At 39.8% G+C, this 23,025-nt stretch overlaps 1 pseudogene; it reads right to left on the bottom strand.

Moving 5' to 3' along the window:
* Window positions 1–23,025, bottom strand: part of Gm9597 — a 78,249-nt pseudogene that overhangs the window by 5,236 nt on the left and 49,988 nt on the right.

Below are 23,025 nucleotides of genomic sequence, written 5' to 3'. Positions count from 1 at the left end.
GAGTGTTCCATATACATCACAGAAGAGGAAAACTTCCTCATGGTTGCTCATATGTGTGTAGTACCAGAAAACCATCAGTATGGAGAGGGCAATGCCCTCTTAGGGAGGAGAGAAGACCCAAAAGGTATAAACTCTTTCCATTTTTGTCATGGATCCCAGATCTTGTAATCTGCTGTCAGAACCCTAGAAGTTCAGGGTTGCTTGAGATTCCCAGCATGGTGGAAATGGTTTCTATGCAGAAGATCCTGAATTTGGAAGAATAAAGACTGGAGGGTCTTGGACAATATTCACACTTAGGAAACCTGAGTCTAAGAGGTACAAATCCAAGACCCATGCCTCAAGGGAGGGCTCCTATTAAGAAACAGAGAGTATAGAACTAGAGCTCTCACTTTTGTACAAAGTCCTAGAAGGCCACAAGCATTCCCTGCCTAGTGCTGGGTCTCAGCTGTGTCTGGGACTCACCTGTAGGAATCATTATCTTCTATGAATTCCTTGTACTTGTCAATGGAATCAGTTATTGACTGCTTCATTTTTTCCATATCCAACATTGTCTTCTCATGTTGTGATTTAATGATGGTGAATTCAGTGTTCATCCTGTGGTAGAGCATGGCCCAAAGAATAAATCATCCTCTGAACTAAGCAACCAAGTATCATGTGCAAAAAGGCTGTATCTGGAATTCCCAAGGAAATTGTATGCCACATCCTTGCTCCTTCCAACTGGGTCCTATTGGTACTGATTAAACTTATTATCTTGGGCAGAGGACAGAGAGCCAGGGGACCAAATGGAGATAGCTGACGCTCAAGAAATCTTAGGTGAGCCTGAAGGAATACACTAGTTCTGTGAAATGTTTCTACTAGATTGTCCCACAGGCTTTGGTCCTTAGTTTTAAGGCTTTTTTTCCCCTCTTAGTTTTAAGGCAGGGATAATCCTTTGTTCTTATTGCTACATGAATTCTCAGAGGGCATAACTAGTATATAACGGAAAAGGCTTTATAACACTTCCTACTCCAGGAGAATCCTATGTGACACCAAGGAAAACACAGGGAATAAAGAACCCTGATGATCAATTTGGGCCTCTAAGGGCTCAACACTATCATTCCCTACAAACTGTGCATCACACACATCCTAAGACCCCATCAAAGGTCCCACAACCCCAGATCCTGAACAAAACACACACAACTAACTTCACACACAGAAAAAAAATTAAAATGCCAAATAAATCCAGGTAGGCTCCATAGTCTCAGAGTACAATGAATAAAACAAGAGTAAAGCAGTAATGGCCTGCAGACATTGGATTCTTACACAGTAAGGCAGCTATTGTGACCAGGTCCTTCCAGCTGTTGACAAAACCAATCAGACTCCAAGCACCTCAAGGCCAAGTACAAAAGAGGATGACCATACAACACACATCACTTATCTCATCCAACAATTTAACAACTGTCAAGACTTCTTATAATGAATGTGAGAGATGACACACTCCATTCATGGGAGAAAATGTGGGTCAACAGAGAGGGCACAATACAGTCAACAAGATACTGGGCATAATTTTACCTGTAGTTCAAATCAGTATTCATGTCAATGTCCAAGATTCAAAATAGTTCTTCCCGCTCAGCATTTATCTTCCTGATATAAAATTTCATATCTTCTAGTTTATTCATATTCTTCATATGATTAGTAATGTTGCAACTTTGGGATGATGTTCTCCCAGCAGACACTGAAGATAGATAAACACAAATGCATTTGCATAGTTGATGGCCCAGGGCAGGGGAGACCATTCTGAGTCCCAAAGGAAAGGTTGAGGAAGAGAAAAGCTAGAGACAGGATTAATCACTGAAAAAGCAGAAAGGCTATATTTGAGCTGGTCTGCTAAGCTATACTCCTCTTCCCAACCACCACTGTTGGTCCCAACTACCACCACAGTCCTTATAGCATTCCCCCTTGCCCTGAAATCCAAAAGCTGCCTCAGACATAAAGATTTGGGGAACATTTTCAGCTCATGTCATATGTTATGCCAAGAAAACCTGAAGTTCATAGTGCTTAGCACCATCAATACCTCGTCATGTGTGTTCAAACTCAAAGTGTCTGAGACCTCAACACATGACCAGGTTAGAATCCTTCTCTGTTCTCTGCATCAGAGACGCATGTATCCTACAATAATCTAGAAGATGAAGTGCTTCAACTCCCTACTAATAAGGGACACATTCTTATTCTCATAGTGCCTTCTCAGGGCAGTCTTTGACACTCTAAATGACATTAAATAGCTCCCAGAAAAGTAGCTGCAGGCTTGTCAATTCCTGGGTCTGTCAAATCAATTATCAGAAATTCTAGATTCTTGGTCTGTCATTAAGAAAGTCTAAGGCTCCAGCTTGTAAGATCTTCTCAGCAAAGGCCCAGCTCAAGCCTACCTGTTCCAGAATTTCCCCAACTCTGCCAAGGACTCACTGTGTCTTCCCCAGAATGATTTCATTCTTCGTTTTTTACAAGAAAGGATGCCAGATTCCTTCTGCCTTGGTCTGGTCTCTCCTTGATCGCCATTCTCCCTGTGAAATAGCCTGAGCAGCCGGGAAAACATGCCTGATAGAGAATAAAAAAGGCACTGAAGGAATATTCCACAAGCAGCTTTTGTAACCACAACACAGGTGAAGTCACAGAAGATTCTAGTTCTCTCATAGATACTGTAGTCTCCCCTCCCCCAGCCTGAAACCTGCTTGCTCAGGGGTGGAGCTTCCTGCTCATTCGTTCTGCCACGCCCACTGCTGGAACCTGCGGAGCCACAGACGTGCACCTTTCTACTGGACCCGAGATTATTCGGCGGGAATCGGGTCCCCCCCCCCCTTCCTTCATAACTAGTGTCACAACAATAAAATTTGAGCCTTGATCAGAGTAACTGTCTTGGCTACATTCTTTTCTCTCGCCACCTAGCCCCTCTTCTCTTCCAGGTTTCCAAAATGCCTTTCCAGGCTAGAACCCAGGTTGTGGTCTGCTGGCCGGACACAACAGATACAACAGATAGTCCAAGGAAGGCATTACTTATGATGTCACTGGGAAAGGCTAAGGCCTATTTGATAACTAGTTCTCCCCAAATTGACCAGTTTCTGTTGTGCATTTCCTGGAGCCTCTCCTGTGACTTGGGAAATACCCTTTGGCAACCTCTCCTTCCAAATTTAAGAGATTTCTCATCTGCTTCATTAGAAGACAAGTGCTTTTGATGAAAAACATTGATTAGGACACTGAAATGCATAAGAGGTTTTTGTTAGCACCCAAATCTCTAGGGACAGTGAATATAAGAGCTATTTCTCAATAAGAAATATACCACCTGAGTAAATTCATTTGACATACGGTCTACTTCCCCAGGTTTTCCCTGTTTCACAAAGGTCAACATCTTTCTCCTATACCTTTAATTGTATAAAACCTGAATAATATTTTCTTACTGTGCTTATCTTGATAGTGGGCATTGTTCCCACATACATATCCATGTGTTTCACAAAATCTCCTGTTTACAATCCCATCTTTTGCAAGGAAAACTCCCCTTTCTTTGGAACATAGGGGCTCAACGACAGGACAAATATAAAATGGTAATCGTTCTGTCCCATCTTCAAAATATTAACTTGCACACCCTCCATTTCTCAAATACAACCAGACTATGAAAGTGGGCATCAGTGAGCAAAGGTCAACCTGGACTGTACAAATTACTGCATTGTAGCCTCCTAGCCATCACTTCTCTAATATCTGTCTTCCTGAATTCCCAAGTGCAGGCATGAGGATGGTGGGGGTTGTACCATAATACTTTACTCATAGCAAACACGAGTTACTCCCTATTCAGGAGGTAGGGCAGGGAGTGGAATGGCCTGAGATCAGGTTAAATCTCAATTTTAATGGGTCCATAAGTTCAGGATGGAGTCCCTTTGGCTCTGTCATCTGAGGCTTCTGTGTTCTTATGCTGAGTGTGCTGAATCTGTGCTATAATGCAACCTGTCCTCACAGATGTAAGATGAAAAACCATATATGTCTTTTACTGGAAGACATCTGCCTTTGACTACCATCTGGAGCCACACAATACCAATATGCAGAGCTCAAAATTGGGGGAAAATTGTTGATGCATTAGAATTTGAGGGCGCTTTCTTCCAAAATGGGGCCCATATTGTGCCAATGTGATTTTTCCTTTGGTTTTTCACTAACGGTGGCTTGGTTGTTTCCTGGCCTAAAGATTCTGGATCCGCCGGGCGTGGTGGCGCAAGCCTTTAATCCCAGCACTCGGGAGGCAGAGGGAGGTGGGTTTCTGAGTTCGAGGCTAGCCTGGTCTACAAAGTGAGTGCCAGGACAGCCAGGGCTACACAGAGAAACCCTGTCTCGAAAAACCAAAAAAAAAAAAAAAAAAAAAAAAAAAAAAAAAAAAAAAAAGATTCTGGATCCACCAACAAGGTCTACTCCATACATGCTCTTTTTTATCAAGAAAAGGATTGTTGCAGAATCATGCCAGGCAGCAGGAAGGTCAACTAGGCTGCTCTTAAGTCCAGCTCACCTGGTACAGGACTGAAGACATGGGGTATCTGGGGAAAGGAAGCAACATACAGAATCACACAGCTCCCTCTACTGCAACTGCTAGAACTGTAATAGGGTATTTTGTTGTTTTTTATTATAAATATATATAAATCTAGCCAGAGTTGGTACATGCCTTTAATTCCAGCACTCATAAGGTATTTTTTAAAATGTTGTTGCTAGTATTCCTATTGTTTCCTTTGGTTTTTGTTGTTAACTACCCCAGTTATTTGCACTGTACCTAGAATGTTAAGCCCATGCTCTGTACAGTCCTATCATTCATGTTAGTCAGGAGTGGTTACTCCTCAGATGATCGATCTCATTACTCACTTTCAAAGAAGGAAAACAGTCACAGAGACATTAGTTTCCTTGTATGGTCTCATGTAACAAACTCATCATGAGAAGTGAAATGCATAATTTTGCACTGGTATCCATAAGTGAAATTCAGAAGTTCTTTCCTCGTTGGGTCTTTGTGTGGCTTTGGTATCAGTGTAACTGTGGCTCCATAGAGCACATTGGGTATTATTCCTTTTGTTTCTATTCTGTGGAATGGTTTGAAGGGAATAGGTATTAGGTCTTCTTTGAAGGTTTGAACGAATTCTGCACTAAACCCATCTGGTCCCGAGCTTTTGTTGGTTGGGAGATTTTACCCATTGCTTCTAATTCTTTAGGGGATATGAGACAGTTCACATGGTTTATCTGATCCTGATTTAATTATGGTACCTGGAATCTGTCAAGAAAATTGTCTGTTGCATCCAGATTATCCAGTTTTGAGTACAGTTTTGTAGTAGGATTTGAGGATCTTCCTTCCTTCCTTCCTTCCTTCCTTCCTTCCTTCCTTCCTTCCTTCCTTCCTTCCTGTCTTTCTTTCTTTCTTTCTTTCTTTCTTTCTTTCTTTCTTTCTTTCTTTCTTCCTTCCTTCCTTCCTTCCTTTCTTTCTTTCTTTTTTTATTAGCTTGATTTCTGTCATTATGTCTCCCTTTTCATTTCTGATTTTGTTAATTTGGATACTGTCTCTGCGCCATTATGTTAGTCTGGCTATGGGATTTTCTATCTTGTAGATTTTCTCAAAGAATCATCTCTTGGTTTTGTTGATTCATTGTATAGTTCTTCTTGTTTCTTTGGTTGATTTCAGCCCTGAGTTTGATTACTTCCTGCCATCTACTCTTCTTGGGTATATTTGCTTCTTTTTGCTCTATAATTTTCAGATGTTCTGTCAAGCTGCTAGTGTATACTCTCTCCAGTTTCTTTTAGGAGGTACTCAGAGCTATGAGTTTTCCACTTAACATGGTTTTTATTGTGTCCCATAAGTTTGGGTGTGTTGTAACTTTGTTTTCACTGAATTTTAAAAAGTCTTTAATTTCTTTCTTTAATTCTTCCTTGGCCTAGTTATAATTGAGGAGAGCATTGTTCAGCTTCCATGTGTATGTGGGCTTTCTGTTGTTTTTGTTGTTATTAAAGACCAGCCTTAGTCTAATAGGTTGCATGAGATTATTTCAATTTTTTGTATCTGTTGTGGCCTGTTTTGTGAATGATTATATGGTCAATTTTGTAAAAGGTGCCATGAAGTGTTGAGAAGACGGTATATTCTTTGCATTTAGGATGAAATGTTCTATAGATATCTGTTAAATCGATTTTGATCATAACTTCTGCTAGTTTTACTGTGTCTCTGTTTAGATTCTGTATCCATGATCTGACCATTGATGAGAGTGGGGTACTTGAAGTCTCCCTCCAGTATTTTGTGAGTTACAATATGTGCGTAGAACTGTAGTTAAATTTCTTTTATGACTTTGATTTCCTTTGCAATTGGAGCATAGATGTTCAGAATTGAGAGTTTATCTTGGTAGATTTTTCCTTTGATGAATATGAAGTGTCCTTCCTTATTTTTTTGAAAACTTTAGGCTGAAAGTCGATTTTATCTGATATTATAATGCCTACTTCAGCTTATTTCTTGGGAAATTTTGTTTGGAAAATTGTTTTACAGATTTTAATTCTGAGGTAGTATCTATCTTTGTCAGTGAGCTGCATATCCTGTATGCAGTAAAATGTTGGGTCCTGTTTACTTTTCAACTCTTTTACTCTATGTCACTGTATTTGGGAACTGAGTCCACTGATGATTGAAAAACACTCTGGAAATCAGTTTGGTGGTTCCTCAGAAGAGTGAACAGAGTACTACTTGACGACCCAGCAATACCACTCCTAGGCATGTACTGAGAAGATGCTCCAACATGTAATAATGACACATGCTCCACTATGTTCATAGCAGCCTTATTATAATAGCCAGTAGCTGGAAAGAACCCAAATGTCCCTCAACTGAGGAATGCATGCAAAAAATGTGATGTAATTACACAATGGAGTACTGTTCAGCTATTAAAAACAATCGATTAACAAACTTGTTAGGCAAATGGATAAAACTAGAAAATATCATCCTGAGTGAGGTAACTCAATCACAAAAGACCACACATCGTATGCACTCACTTATAAGTGGATATTAGCCCCGAAGATTGGAATACCCAAGATATAATTAGCAGATCACATGAAGCTCAAAAAGCAGGAAAACCAAAGTGTGGATACATTGGTCCTTCTTAGAAGGGGGAACAAAATACCCATGGGTGGAGTCTAAGAGACAAAGTGTGGAGCAGAGACTGAATGAAAGGTCATTGAGAGGCTGCCCCATCTGAGTAACCATTCCCTATAGTGTCACTACACCCAGGTGCTATTGTGGATGCCAACAAGAGCTTGCTGACCAGAGCCTGGTATAGCTATCTCCTGAGAGACTCTGTCAGTGCCTGTCAAATACTGAGGAGGATGCTCTCAGCCAACCATTGGACTGATCACAGGGACTGCAGAAGTGGAGATAGAGAAAGGACCCAAGGTACTGAGGGGTTTTGCAGCCACATAGGAGGAACAATATGAACCAACCAGTACCCCAGTGATCTTAGGGACTAAAGCACTGCCCAAGAGTACATATGGAGAGAACCATTTCTCTAGCTGCATATTTAGCAGAGGATGGCTTTGTTGGTCATCAATGAGAGAAGATGACCTTAATCCTGTGAAGGCTCAATGCCCTAATGTAGGGGAATGCCAGGACCAGGGACCAGGAGTAGGTTGGTCAGTGAGCAGGGGGAGTGGGTAGGGGATAGGGGGTTTTCATATGAGAAACCAGGAAATGGGAAAACATTTGAAATGTAAATAAAGAAAATAAGTAATTAAAAATATTTTAAAAATAATAAATAAACTGAACTTCTAAATTATTCAGAGACTATGAGACTTGAGAAGATCTTGGCTAATCTTCCTAACCTGTGTGTCATTGTATAAATCAAGACAGGTTACTTTATGTGCTGGGGAGGGTAGTTGAAGTAAACAATTTTAATTTTCATCTGCAGGTGGCTTATTCCCTAAGGATGAGGAGGAATTCTGACCTGGTCTGTCAGGAATGGCATGGAACCATACATTGGTTTCCCATTTCCAGGCTGCAGAGCCCCACTGGTTTCTGAGCCTTATTGGCTATTTGCTCTTGTCTACAAACCCTGCTTTCTTTTTGGAGTAAATTGTCCCCTATTATATGTACTTAATTTTGTGTTTTGTCTTCCTACAGGATGTTGAGTAACTGCTTAAGTAGTTTCAGGACCACTAATCTTAGTGCTTTTATATAAGATTGAGTGGGATTATCATTTCAAAATCTGCACATGATCTCCAGAAAACAAAGAAAAGGAGTCAATTTGATAATCCAGAAATAAAATAACATGGGGAAAGCTTAAAAACCAGTGAATGAATTCTTTGCAAACTTCTATGATAGTGAAAGACTGTGGAAATCCCTAGGAATTGGAGTATGAAGTGAGACTTAGTACAAGGTCTATGGGCACGGAAATCAAATGTTGAAAAAGCTTAGAAGACAGATAGGACAAAATATATTGAGTCCAACTGATGCTGGGAGTCAATTAACAATTCAGAGAACATTGGCTCTGAACAATGGCCTCCCTGCTCCTTTCCTTCCAAGTAGGATAGGAGCAGGAGGAGAGGTACTTGGACAGGTATTGAAGTTAGCCTTTGCTAAAAATGAGTAATAAATCAAATTTTCACAGTTGGTGCATTCATACAGGAAAGGAGGAGATGACTCAGTCACTAAAGGTCCTGAGAGGCCACACTGAGTTGGCATTCATGAACTCTCCATTATTCAGTAAGAACAACTGCACTTGATTAAGATGCTTACATGACCTTTATATCCAGCACTTCACTCTCTGCTACTACATGTCATGGTGGAGGATTTTCTCAGGGTTGTCTCTTCTGAGCTGTCAGGACACTGGCAGGCTTTTCCTCTCACCTATTTTGGTCTCAACAAAGTCTCTGCTCACCAGCCAGAAAACCACTTCTTGAAATTTTAGCCTCATTGTGAGGTAGCAAGAGAGTGGAAACAATCTATGACATTACAGATGAGGCCTTTGGAAGGCAATGTGGGTTAGATAATGTCATCAGAGTAAATTCTTGCCTTTTGCAAAAGCCTTCTAAACAAATGACTCCCTAGGATATTTCCCAACCAGAGAGCAGGACAGCATGCTGCTTATGTATTTGCTATATGGTGTGTGGGAGACAGGCAGCTGATTTTAGATAGTCTTAAGTAGCCAGGGCTGGTCTTGTACACAACCCACTAACGTGGTCAAGGTTGACTTTGGATCCCAATAGCCAACCTAAATATTTGAGTATGAATAATTAAGACCCACTTCTTCATTTCTAAAATTAGTAAGTGCTTCAAGTCTAAAATAGTTTACCTTTACCTTCTCTTAAATTAGTATGTAAGTAATGATATCATTGTGTAACAATGATTTAATTTTTCCCACCAAGAAATATGTTGCTTTCTTTTTCTTGGACCTAAATGGTTAAATGGAAACAATGATGGAAATCTTCTGTCAAAGTTCCTTCTCTAAAGAAAATTCTTTTGATTCCTGACTAAGGAACATAGTGTGGTGTGTGTTTCTGGTTGAGGCCTCTTATCAAGTTAAGGAACTAAACTAGATTTCCTTTTTAGAAACCCATAAATGGGTGCCATCTTGTATCAAAAGTTTCTTCTGAGTGTGATGAGAACAACTTTTATATTTCACAGAGATATTGTCAAGACTGAAGCCTCTGTGTGCAAAGCAGAGATCTGCTGTACCTTTCCCAACTCAGTCCATGACACAGTTTATGTTCAAATAATGTATGACCTTATTAGTGATGCAAGGTAGGTGAATACCTCCTGTGTTCTCCTCATGGGAATAGTCTAGACCAGAGTGAGATTATTTTTCTCTTTCTGACTCTCTCTGTGTCCCTTAATTATGTTTCTGTTTGCATCTGTCTCTCTGTCTCGGTCTATCTCTGTCTCTGTCACTCTCATGGTGGTTTTGAGATAGTGTTTATGTGTTTATTCCAAGCTGGTCTCTACCTCACTCTTTACACCATGCTGTCCTTGGGAGATTCAGGTAAAATCATGCACCACAAATGCCTATTGCTTGATTCTAAGAAATCATATATACCTTAAAGTATAGTGGAAGTTCATTGTAACAGTGACTGGAGCCTTTGTTCATTTAATCTAGATAGGGAGATTAGAATTTAAGCTCGTTGGGATCTCCAGAGTTAAAAGAGATTATCCTGTGCTTCCTCCTATTCTGAGTTCCTTCTTCCTTTCCTGTATCCCTCCCATGTTCCCTCTCTCCTGCCATACTTTCTTCCTTCTTTCCTACCTACCTTCCTTACATCCTTCCTTCCTTTCATCCACGTTTATTAATTCCCTTCTTCATTTGCTCTTGTTTCTTTTTATATCTCTGTTTATTTCATTATTTCTTTCTCTATTTAAATTTGTGAAAATTTTTGAGACTGCTTCTCACACTATGGCTCAAGTTGGCATAAATCTCATAATAAAACTATGCCTAAGATTTCCAATTGGTAGAATTATAGATAAGGGACAAAATGCCTCATAAGATTTTTCTCTTTGGATCACTACTTGGCTTTCATTTTCATAGTATTAGTTTATGTGTCCAGGCTTACAAATTATTGAAAAAAATTACTTTTCTTTGTCTCCTCCCCACTTCTGTCTAATTTGTGGTTGAAGTTATTTATTACTTTCTGAATCTTCTTCAAAAGTTAAGGCCACAATGATGAAGAAGTCTAAAGCATTCACAGATGGGAGGAAAACAGGAGGAAGCAACATGATGTAAGACAGGGCTTAGATGCAGACTCAGGACAAAAGAGAAGGTGAGTGGAACAATGAGTCGGGTGAGAAGAGGTTGACTAAAAGTGTCATGCCTGTCTGTACTTCCTGGTGTGGACCACGTTGCTATGACTGTAAGCAGCTGACCTCTGGAGAAAGTGAGTGAAGCATATACACACATATGTCTACTTTTATATTTTTTCCTGCTTTTCTTTTACATCCATAATAATTTTGAAAGAAGAAAAATGAAAATCCTGACAAGGGTGAACAAAATGAAAAAGCATTACTATAGAAATCATTCAAAGTCCTTAGTGATCAGAGAAGTGCAAATCAAAATGACCCGGAGATTCCAGGTTACATCCATCTGAAATGCTAAGATCTAAACCTAAACTGACAGTACATGTTGGCAAGGATGTGGAGAAAAAGGAACATTCCTCCATTGCTGGTGGGATTGGAAACTTGTAAAAACCACTCAGGAAATCAATTTGGAGGTTCCTCAGAAAATTGAAAATATATCTGCCTGAAGATCCAGCTTTACCACCCTTGGGTATAAACCCAAAAGATGCCCCACCATACCAAGGGGCTACATATTCCACTATGTTCATAGTAGCCTTGTTTGTGATACCCAGATTCTGGAGAAAACCCAGATGTCCCACAACAGAAAAATGGATATAGAAAATATGGTTCATTTACACAGTGGAATACTACTAAGCTACTAAGCACAAGGACATCCTGAGATTTGCATGTACATGGGGGGAACTACAAACTATCATACTGAGTGATGTAACTGGGACCCAAAAGAACATGTATGCTGAGGGGCAGGGTGACCCTGTAGCAGGAACAGCAGACACAATTAACTTAGATCCCAGAGACCTGTCAGACCCTGAACCACCAACCAGGCAGCATACATCAGCGTTTATGAGGCTCCAAACACATATACAGCAAAGGACTACCAGGTCTAAGTTCAGTCAGAGAAGATGCACCTAACCCTTAAAAGACTGGAGGCCCAAGGGAGGGTAGGGCTAGTGGGGTGACAGTTGTGGATGGCGTGGGAACATCCAGGTAGAGACGGGGTCTGGATAGAGGTATGGGGTGGGGAAGAGTCAGATAGTAGACCTGGAGGAGGATAAAACCGGGAGTGTAAGAAGATGATAAAAAAAAAAAACATAATGAAATAATTCAATTTACTCTACAGAAACCAACTTTTAGAGAGAAGACACCAAGCAATGAACTGTCAGAAAGTTGCTTGAACAGAGTGGAAGCCGAAGACATGATGAAGAATACTAAGTTTACAAGGGATGACATCAATACATTAGTCAGTAGTGCTTCATGACAATGTTCTTTTAGGGGGGTTGGAGTTGTGCATGCAAGTTGAGGTCAGAGGTCGCTACTGGGAATCTGCCTCAAATACATTAACATTGTAATTTTCAAGAATAGGTCTCTCACTGATCAGGGACCTCAGCAATTGGCTACACTCCCCAGTGTACTCAGGGATTTTTTAGGTGTTGCCCCACTGCTGTTATTACAGGTGCATGACTCCATGAGAAGCTTTAGATAGGGGTGATAGGACTCTGAACTCAGGCCTCGAGCTTTTGTATAATATTATATACTGCCATGTATTATTACATAGGCTGTTATAGCATCTATTATGTGCACCTTGCAACATTGTCACAAATGCAAACAATGCATTTCATAGAATTCTCTCTGTTCATCATCTCCTATCACACCGCATCCTTTATACTGACCATTTCTCAGAATATTCCCAGTAAACCTTTGATATCATCTTACTTTAAGTTTAGATTCAGCATGATGAGAGAAAGTGTGTGGCATTTGTTTTTTTGATTTTGGTTCATTTCATCTCTTTGACTGTCTTCCATTCGACTCCATTCTTCAGCAGATGACATAAGTGGATTCTGAATAACACTTCCCATTTCCCAATGTTTTGGTCTAGTAATGTGTTTCCAGGCAGATTCTATAATGTGGTTTTTGTGTACAGTGCTGCAGTGCACATCCTTGTATGCAAGCACTTCTACTGACATCAATCTTCCAGCTAAATGTTTAAATGTAGGATTGCAGCATAGAATGGCAGTTCTATTTCAGGACTTTGTGCATTCTCTAAACCAAGGTTTTCTCCAGCAGCTTTGCTAGTTTCCAGTCTTAGTGAATAGTGCTCCTTTCCTCACATCCTCCACACCATTTTTTGTTTGTTCCCTTAATTGTGCACATGCTGTCTGGAATGAGATTGCACGTTGGTGTGGTTTTCTTTAAATTTTCATTCCTTTTATGCCTGAAAATATTGAATATGGTTCATTATTTATTCACCATTTCACTCCTTTTTGGAATCATCTGTTCATCTAATTTAATGTGAACCCCTGTATTACTAGAATTCTACCGAGAAACCTGTGTCCTTACCTACATCTTGATGTGGCTTCTCTTAGGAATTTCTACCTATTATAATAAGATCTTTAATTAATAGTGATATGACTTTAGTCCAGTGTCACATCTTGGAATCTGATTTCTGTTCACATATATAAGGACCCACATGGCCAGGCACCATTTGATAAGGGTATCCTTTCTTCAATGTAAGTTTGACTTCCTTACTAGACCTCACGTGCCTTTTCTCTGTCAGGACAACTCATTCTGGGTGAAAAGGTCATGGGTGCTTGGTTGAAGTCATATACTGTAAAGAGGAGTTCTGACCTAGTCATAACTAAAGTTTTCTTGTAGTACCTGTCAACAGGAAACATTTTCCAAAGTTTTACTGAGTTCAGATTTGTAAAAATTCATCCACTAGGCATCAAGCTCCAGAAGTTTGAACCAGCCTTGCTGACTAATTTGAACTGACCTTACTTTTCTTCTTATCTCACCAAGAGCACTTCTCTAATGAAAGTAGAGTTTGTAGGGATCCACTTGTTCATTTTCTCTTTCTATCTTGTTTCTTTATACTTGCTCATTGCTTCAAAGTCTCGGGTATTATGTTGAATAAGGTAGAGAGAATGTATACTCTGGTCTTGTTTCTTATTTTATACAGAATTTTTCTCTCTCCCATTACTATAATGTTGACTATGTTTGTTGAATAGAAGATTTCTTAGGCTGAGGCATGTTTCTCCTATTCCTAGTTTCTTCAGGAATTTTATCATGAGGTGATGATGGCCATGTCCAATGCATTTTCTGCAGGTACTGAGATGACAATTCAACTATTAATTTTTGAGACTATTTTTGTGCTGAGATACATTTATTTGATTTACATCTATTGTGTAATCCTTGCATAACTATATCACATTTTTATTGTGTGTATAGAATTTTATTTTTAAATTTATTCATTCTTTGAGATAGGTTCTCTCTATGAAGCCCTGCCTGTTTTGGGACTCATGGGACCATATTGGCCTCAAACTCACAGATATCTGCCTGCAAGTACTGTCTTTCAAATGCAGAGATTAAAGTATTCTTATGCTACTACACCAGGCATTTGTTTGTTTGTTTGTTTTTAAGACAGGGTTTCTCTGTATAGCTCTGGCTGTCCTGGAGCTCACTTTGTAGACCAGGATTACCTTTAACTGAATGCAGAAATCCACCTGCCTCTGCCTCCTGAGTGCTGAGATTACAGGCATGCACCACCATGCCCAGCACAACACCATGCTTTTAAATTTGTTCTGGAATTAAATTTTCAACTGCTTGTTAAGCTCATATAACTTTCAGGGATATAGGTATTGCAGTTGTTGTGAACTGTGGTGATGGTGTTGTACTGTTATCCAGTTTATAAGAGGGGGAGGCAACCATGATTTTGTGGAATCTGATAGTGTTTCTTCCCTTTCTGACTCATACAAACATTTGCTCTCCTTGAAAGATCTGTGGCAAAATATGATTGTGTATCTGTTTTGTTTTGTGGGTTTTATTGCTTGGAAGACATCATCATGGCTTATCATTCTGTGTGTATTTGAGGTTTCTGAGTATTGAATGGTATGGTAAGGACTTGAACTGGTGTAACGCAAAGGGACATTGCAAAGAATCTCCATAAATACTACCCAAAATTAGTACTTGCCAGCATGCCTCTCTTCAAGGAGCATTAGGTGGTCCAAAAATAGACTCAAAAATAGAAAGGTAGAAGGCTGGGGATATTGTGAATTCTTTTTATAGTGAGGAATTGTTCTGTAATCTTAAGAGTCCCATTACCATTTACAGAGAAGAAAGGGGACAGAAGTAATTGAATCTCGTGGGTATTTAAAAATCTATACTCAATTAGGTTAGGGAGGGGAGCTGGGAAACTGATGGGATAACAATCAATAAAGCTATGGTCAGGAGGCCATTCAGGTGTGAATTTATATTTGTGGGTGACTTTTCTACTCTTAACAGAATACTGGCTGACACTTGCCTAAATATTTCCACCAACTGACATTTCTCAACCACAGGGCATTTAAGCTGATTTCTCTGCAGAGTTGGATTTGAATTGGAGAGCATTCACCTATGTACCTGCTGCCCCTGGCAGCCATGGTTCTAATAATGTGAGTGGGAGGTCACTTCATTAGACTGACAGCAAATAGTAGATCTTTGAGCTCCGGAGATATGAAAACCTATGGACCTTTAAATTACCTGAAAGAGCAGAATGGTAGCAATTGTAATCTAGGATGGTGTTTGCAGAGGTGCCTGTTATGAAGGTAAGCTTTCCAACTAGCTATTTACTGTTAAATGGGCTTTAACATATTCTTAAATCTGAAGATTTTTAGACAGGGTAAGGCAATATTTTTTTACTTGAAGCATCTGTTGTGATGTTAAATGTCATGTAATTCATTTTGGAAGATTTAACAAGTAAGCTGTGTTTACTGTAGTCAGCACAGTAATCAGTAGTAAATTAAGTGTACTGGTTCATGTTTTTATAAATGATTTTAACAGTGTGAGTAGCAGAGCACATACATAGATATTTAACTGACAAATTGAAAGTGGTTGCTCCTGTTTCTTAATTCATACACTGTAATACATAAACACAGAGTTATTTTGACAACAAGCCCCCCCCCAAACATAAAACATTCTACCTGCACATCTTCAGCACCTGTCTAAACAGCAAAACTAAACAGAAATATGACAGCAGGTCCCTACTCTTAGATCAACCTGCTGCCAAGGCTTCGAAGGAGATTCAGCATGACCCTAGTGAATCACAGTTGGTGCATCTTAAGGAAGTCATTTTAAAAGATTTCAAAGTAAAAGTGAAGTGCTTAAAACATGGAAATATTGTTTCCCCAAGGAAGAAAACCAACCTCATTTCTCTAAGGAAAAAACAAGATTAAAGGTGATTCTAATTTTAATAACACTATATGTCATTTGAGTGCAAAGATGCATGTGTGTGCCCACATCTGCAGTGCTTACGAATGTCTAGACAACAGGATCTCAGCTCTGTGCATGTCCTGCATCTTCTTCACACCCTCAGTTCCTTCTATATCCTTCTCATTGATCATTAAAGCTCTAAGGTATATAAATTAGACTATGAATACAATAAACCAGAAATTAGCAAGCTGTTTACACAAATGACAATTCTTAAAGTAATAATAATAATAATAATAATAATAATAATAATAATGGATAGATGTTAAAAGGTTTTTTTAAAAGATACAGTGAAATGAAACAAACTAGTATGTTTAATATGCAAATCAGACATTTTAAACCAAAACTTAATTAACCAGAAAGGCTATATTACACATGTACCTCAGTCTAATAAACTGGAAGAGTAGCGTTTCCCATAATTCAATAAGTAAATCATGTGATTATAAAACAGCATGTGGTTATATTGGAAAGCCTTACATTATGGGATAATTTGATCCACTGACTCTTCTTCTGACTCTGGTGTTGTCAATGAAACATTTCAGAATTCTGTGTAGGATTACATTTTGAAGTGTTCTTTGTAAATGTTCACTTTCTTGAATCCATATACTTTTCCCAATTAGTCAACCTCAACCTATTCTGTTAAGTTAGTTGTTTTTTCTGATACTACCTGGAGCCTCACATTCCACATGACAAGCTGAAGACAATTCTCTGATACTTGTCTGACTACTATTCTATTCTGTCAGCTGCTGTTTGCATCATAGTTAATATCAGCTGGTAAACTGTATAGAAATACTGATGGGTGGTGGCATGCCAACATTTACTCTTCATAGCGCAGTCATTAAACTCTGTGTTTGTGCCCTGTCTCTATTGATAGGGAGAACATATTTATTTATTTATTTATTAAATATTTTTTATTATTATGTATTTTCCTCAGTTACATTTAGAATGCTATCCCAAAAGTCCCCCATACCCTCCCCCCCACTTCCCTACCCACCCATTCCCATTTTTTGGCCCTGGCATTCCCCTGTACTGGGGCTTATAAAGTTGGCGTGTCCAATGGGCCTCTCTTTCCAGTGATGGCCGACTAGGCCATCTTTTGATACATATGCAGCTAGAGTCAAGAGCTCCGGGGTACTGGTTAATTCATAATGTTGTTACACCTACAAGGTTGCAGATCTCTTTAGCTCCTTGGATACATTCTCTAGCTCCTCCATTGGGGGACCTGTGCTCCATCAAATAGCTGACTGTGAACATCCACTTATGTGTTTGCTAGGCCGTGGCCTAGTCTCACAAGAGACAGCTATATCAGGGTCCTTTCAACCAACGCTTGCTAGTGTATGCAATGGTGTCATCGTTTGGAGGCTAATTATGGGATGGATCCCTGGATATGGCAGTCTCAAGATGGTCCATCCTTTTGTCTCAGCTCCAAACTTTGTCTCTGTAACTCCTTCCATGGGTGATTGTTTCCAATTCTAAGAAGGGGCAAAGTGCCCACACTTTGGTCTTAGTTCTACTTCAGTTTAATGTGTTTTGCAAATTGTATCTTATATCTCGGGTATACTAAGTTTCTAGGCTAATTTATTTATTTTACTGTTTGAAAATATTACACACACATATATGTTGATCAGATTGACACTTTACTCCCCTCACAATCATCTATATCTGCCCACAGCACTCTTTCTAACCAAATTCATGTGCTGTGTATATATATATATTCATAAATTCACATGTGTGTATATATATATAATTTTAAATATTACTTATACATTATATTATAAATATATTTTAATTATATAATTTATATATTACATAAATATTTATTTCATTATATGATAATTATAAATATATAAAATTTATGTTTAATACATATAAATTTACATAAATGTTACCATTTACATACACCTGAGTGTGAAGCTATCTACATCTACTATGGTTCTATTTTGAAGTAGAGGGTTCACAGGCTTCTTGGTTAGGTAAGTCTGTTGATCACCTTTTTCCCAGCAGATTTCATAATATGTAGTCTGTAGGGTTTTGATATTTCACTAACATGAATATTATTTAAAAAAAGAAAGCTAAGTAAAAGATACCAGACTCGAAAGATTACATAGAGCATGACATTAAGTAGGGCATGTACAGAGTTATGTTAAAATATTTACATAAAAACCCTCTCCAATCTCTGACAAAATTAGATATGATACACTAATCAGTGTAGTATGAGAAGTCCCAGATCTCAGCTACTTCAAGCATCTCTAGAAAATGCCTCAAAATAGATGCCTTATTTTCATCTCTCCAATTCTACACAATTCCCCCTTCATCTGCATTTTCTTTTCCATATTTAAAAAGCTAACACACTATTATATTTTAGTGATGTATGCTTAGAGTATAATACTACTTCCCTTATAGCTATTTGTCATTGCTAATATGTATTAGTGTTGTTAAATTTTTTCTGTAGAATAAAATTCAGGAAATGAACCAAATCCTTGCTCCAGTTTTTGTTTTCCTGCAATAACAAGCTGGGCTGCAATTCTCACATAAAATCTTCCAGAACACCTGGCCAACATAACCATACTTTGGTCATTAGTGGTGACATTTTCCATTCTGTCCAGGTCAGTCGTCACAGCATAGAAACTGGCTGGACGTGTATTAACCTCTTCTGGATAGTTTCAGTACTGCAAGGGGATCTATCACACTTTATCTAGATGTGTTGTGTATTGCCTATTGTCTTATTCTGGAGTCTGGGTATTTCATGTGTATTTGCATGGGGATCCAAAGGATCTCTTCTGGATACGTTTGTCATTGGAAGGTGATTGATAGCCACCTTTTAATATTTTGAGTAACAAAAGGCAATCTATCCCACTCTCTGGAAAAGGCACTTTGACTTCAGGTCAATTTGGGTGAGGTACTGAGCAGGAAGGTAAGAGCTGTCCTGTGAGACATCAGAAGTCCCTTCCCTAGATGTTGTGTTGTAACCTGGAGAGCCCTGGCATTTTCTGTGATGTTACTAATGTGTGGTGACTCCAACTGCTCTTGGAGCATTCATTAACTACCTTTATGGTTCACCCTTAGACATGCTGACAAAACTGACCAGGCCTCTGGGAGGAGAGAACAATGAACATACCGAGACCAGAAAGAGGCAGCCACAAGATGGCCTTTGGTCTTAGTGTTAAAGAGCAAGAATTAATGGTCCTGGGGAAGTCACTGTGAATCCTGGGCATGAAAGAGGGAGCTTCCTAGAGAAGGTGGGCTTGAGCTTGGACTTCCAGTAATGGGAATCAGGAGCTTGGAGCTTCTGGGAAGCATTTGTTTGACAGAGAGCAGGAAATATCAAGGCTGCAACTACTCTGCAAGAGTTCCTCAATTTCATTCTGACTGTCAGAAGAGGGCATCAGGATGCAGCCTCCTCCTCCTTGCTCCTAGGGCTACCACACCAGCTGACTTTGATCTTAAGATGCTCTCTGGATGTCTTTGGTACTGGATGGCAATCTGTCTTATCCCATCTTCTGGATACTTTGGGTACTGAGGATCTAGCACCCTCTTCTGGATATATTTGATATTACATGGAGGACTTTCATCCTTTTCTGCCTGCTTTAAGTATAGGAAATAAATCTGACCCATTCTTCTAGTCACTGAAGCTACTCCATGACACAGGCCTCACGGATCATGTGAATTCAGGCTATGTCCTGGACTACCCTCATGCAGTGGCTGCCAAATTCTGCCTCCTATATACTAAGACCTTCTGGTGCTTATTAATCTAAGTATCCTGATGCCAGGACAACACAGGTTGGGGTTCCTTAGTAAGGGATCAAGGGCTTCAAGACCTCCCTCATGGGCCTGGAAGGAAAGACTACCCTTCTAAAAAGTTCCCAGGAAGTCTGTGCACAGGTCCTGGCCCACATCAACCCTGTTACCATTTTTTTTAAAAAAATATATATATCTTCAGAACACAGATTCTCAGTTGTAGGTACTTATTGCTACAAAGCTACCCAGAGCAAAATAATCAGTATTTGCTGGGAGGAGACTCAATATCAGGATGGCTATATATAATCCTCACGGGATTTCAATGTGCCACCAAGGTGAACATATAGACAAAGAGCAGTGCTGACTAAGGTGGGGTTCCCTGTGCATGGAGACAGCATCACCTTGCAACAGGCCCCACTGTAGACTCCAGATTCCAAGGATGCATAGACCCATGGGGGACACAAGCACAGACACACACACACACACAGACACACTCACACACACACACACACACACACACACACACACACACACACACACACACACAAAATTGGTCCTCTATGAGGAGTCTATGTCTGTAAGCTTTTGCTACACTGCATCCTTGGTGTATTCCTTTAAGTTCCATGGAAGTTTGATAGCAAAAATCAAGGAAAGGATATAAACCTGGACACATACCAAGTTCTCAGACATTCACTGCTTTTGTCTTGGACACAGGCAATCACAGCTTGGTGGTGCTAAGCACTAGGGAATCCAGGAACTCCATGCATCACATCAGATACTAGCTGACATTCCCCTCCAAGCACAGCATGGCTGGCTAACTTATGCCATCCAGAGCCAGCAGGACTGCAGTATGTGCTGAGGTACATGACTAGCCACAGTGGTTGGGAGCAATATCCTATCTTTTTTTTTTTCCATTTTTTATTAGGTATTTAACTCATTTACATTTCCAATGCTATACCAAAAGTCCCCCATATCCACCCACCCCCACTCCCCTGCCCACCCACTCCCCCTTTTTGGCCCTGGTATTCCCCTGTACTGGGGCATATAAAGTTTGCAAGTTCAATGGGCCTCTCTTTCCAGTGATGGCCGACTAGGCCATCTTTTGATATATATGCAGCTAGAGTCAAGAGCTCCTGGGTACTGGTTAGCTCATAATGTTGTTCCACCTATAGGGTTGCAGATCCCTTTAGCTCCTTGGCTACTTTCTCTAGCTCCTCCATTGGGAGCCCTATGATCCATCCATTAGCTGACTGTGAGCATCCACTTCTGTGTTTGCTGGGCCCCGGCATAGTCTCACAAGAGACAGCTACATCTGCGTCCTTTCAATAAAATCTTGCTAGTGTATGCAATGGTGTCAGCGTTTGGATGCTGATTATGGGGTGGATCCCTGGCTATGGCAGTCTCTACATGGTCCATCCTTTCATCTCAGCTCCAAACTCCGTCTCTGTAACTCCTTCCATGGGTGTTTTGTTCCCAAATCTAAGGAGGGGCATAGTGTCCACACTTCATTCTTCATTCTCCTTGAGTTTCATGTGTTTAGCAAATTATATCTTATATCTTGGGTATCCTAGGTTTGGGGCTAATATCCACTTATCAGTGAATACATATTGTGTGAGTTTCTTTGTGAATGTGTTACCTCACTCAGGATGATGCCCTCCAGGTCCATCCATTTGGCTAGGAATTTCATAAATTCATTCTTTTTAATAGCTGAGTAGTACTCCATTGTGTAGATGTACCACATTTTCTGTATCCATTCCTCTGTTGAGGGGCATCTAGGTTCTTTCCAGCTTCTGGCTATTATAAATAAGGCTGCTATGAACATAGTGGAGCATGTGTCCTTCTTACCTGTTGGGGCATCTTCTGGATATATGCCCAGGAGAGGTATTGCTGGATCCTCCGGTAGTACTATGTCCAGTTTTCTGAGGAACCGCCAGACTGATTTCCAGAGTGGTTGTACAAGCCTGCACTCCCACCAACAATGGAGGAGTGTTCCTCTTTCTCCACATCCTCGCCAGCATCTGCTGTCACCTGAATTTTTGATCTTAGCCATTCTGACTGGTGTGAGGTGGAATCTCAGGGTTGTTTTGATTTGCATTTCCCTGATGATTAAGGATGTTGAACATTTTTTCAAGTGCTTCTCTGCCATTCGGTATTCCTCAGGTGAGAATTCTTTGTTCAGTTCTGAGCCCCATTTTTTAATGGGGTTATTTGATTTTCTGAAGTCCACCTTCTTGAGTTCTTTATATATGTTGGATATTAGTCCCCTATCTGATTTAGGATAGGTAAAGATCCTTTCCCAATCTGTTGGTGGTCTTTTTGTCTTATTGACGGTGTCTTTTGCCTTGCAGAAACTTTGGAGTTTCATTAGGTCCCATTTGTCGATTCTCGATCTTACAGCACAAGCCATTGCTGTTCTGTTCAGGAATTTTTCCCCTGTGCCCATATCTTCAAGGCTTTTCCCCACTTTCTCCTCTATAAGTTTCAGTGTCTCTGGTTTTATGTGAAGTTCCTTGATCCACTTAGATTTGACCTTAGTACAAGGAGATAAGTATGGATCGATTCGCATTCTTCTACACGATAACAACCAGTTGTGCCAGCACCAATTGTTGAAAATGCTGTCTTTCTTCCACTGGATGGTTTTAGCTCCCTTGTCGAAGATCAAGTGACCATAGGTGTGTGGGTTCATTTCTGGATCTTCAATTCTATTCCATTGGTCTACTTGTCTGTCTCTATACCAGTACCATGCAGTTTTTATCACAATGGCTCTGTAGTAAAGCTTTAGGTCTGGCATGGTGATTCCGCCAGAAGTTCTTTTATCCTTGAGAAGACTTTTTGCTATCCTAGGTTTTTTGTTATTCCAGACAAATTTGCAAATTGCTCCTTCCAATTCGTTGAAGAATTGAGTTGGAATTTTGATGGGGATTGCATTGAATCTGTAGATTGCTTTTGGCAAGATAGCCATTTTTACAATGTTGATCCTGCCAATCCATGAGCATGGGAGATCTTTCCATCTTCTGAGATCTTCTTTAATTTCTTTCTTCAGAGATTTGAAGTTTTTATCATATAGATCTTTCACCTCCTTAGTTAGAGTCACGCCAAGATATTTTATATTATTTGTGACTATTGAGAAGGGTGTTGTTTCCCTAATTTCTTTCTCAGCCTGTTTATTCTTTGTATAGAGAAAGGCCATTGACTTGTTTGAGTTTATTTTATATCCAGCTACTTCACCGAAGCTGTTTATCAGGTTT

Source organism: Mus musculus, chromosome 14 (genome assembly GCF_000001635.26).
Source record: "Mus musculus strain C57BL/6J chromosome 14, GRCm38.p6 C57BL/6J".
In the NCBI taxonomy this organism is placed as follows: Eukaryota; Metazoa; Chordata; class Mammalia; order Rodentia; family Muridae; genus Mus; species Mus musculus.
Note: the sequence above shows the minus strand (reverse complement) of the source record. Positions and strands in the feature narration are given on the sequence as shown.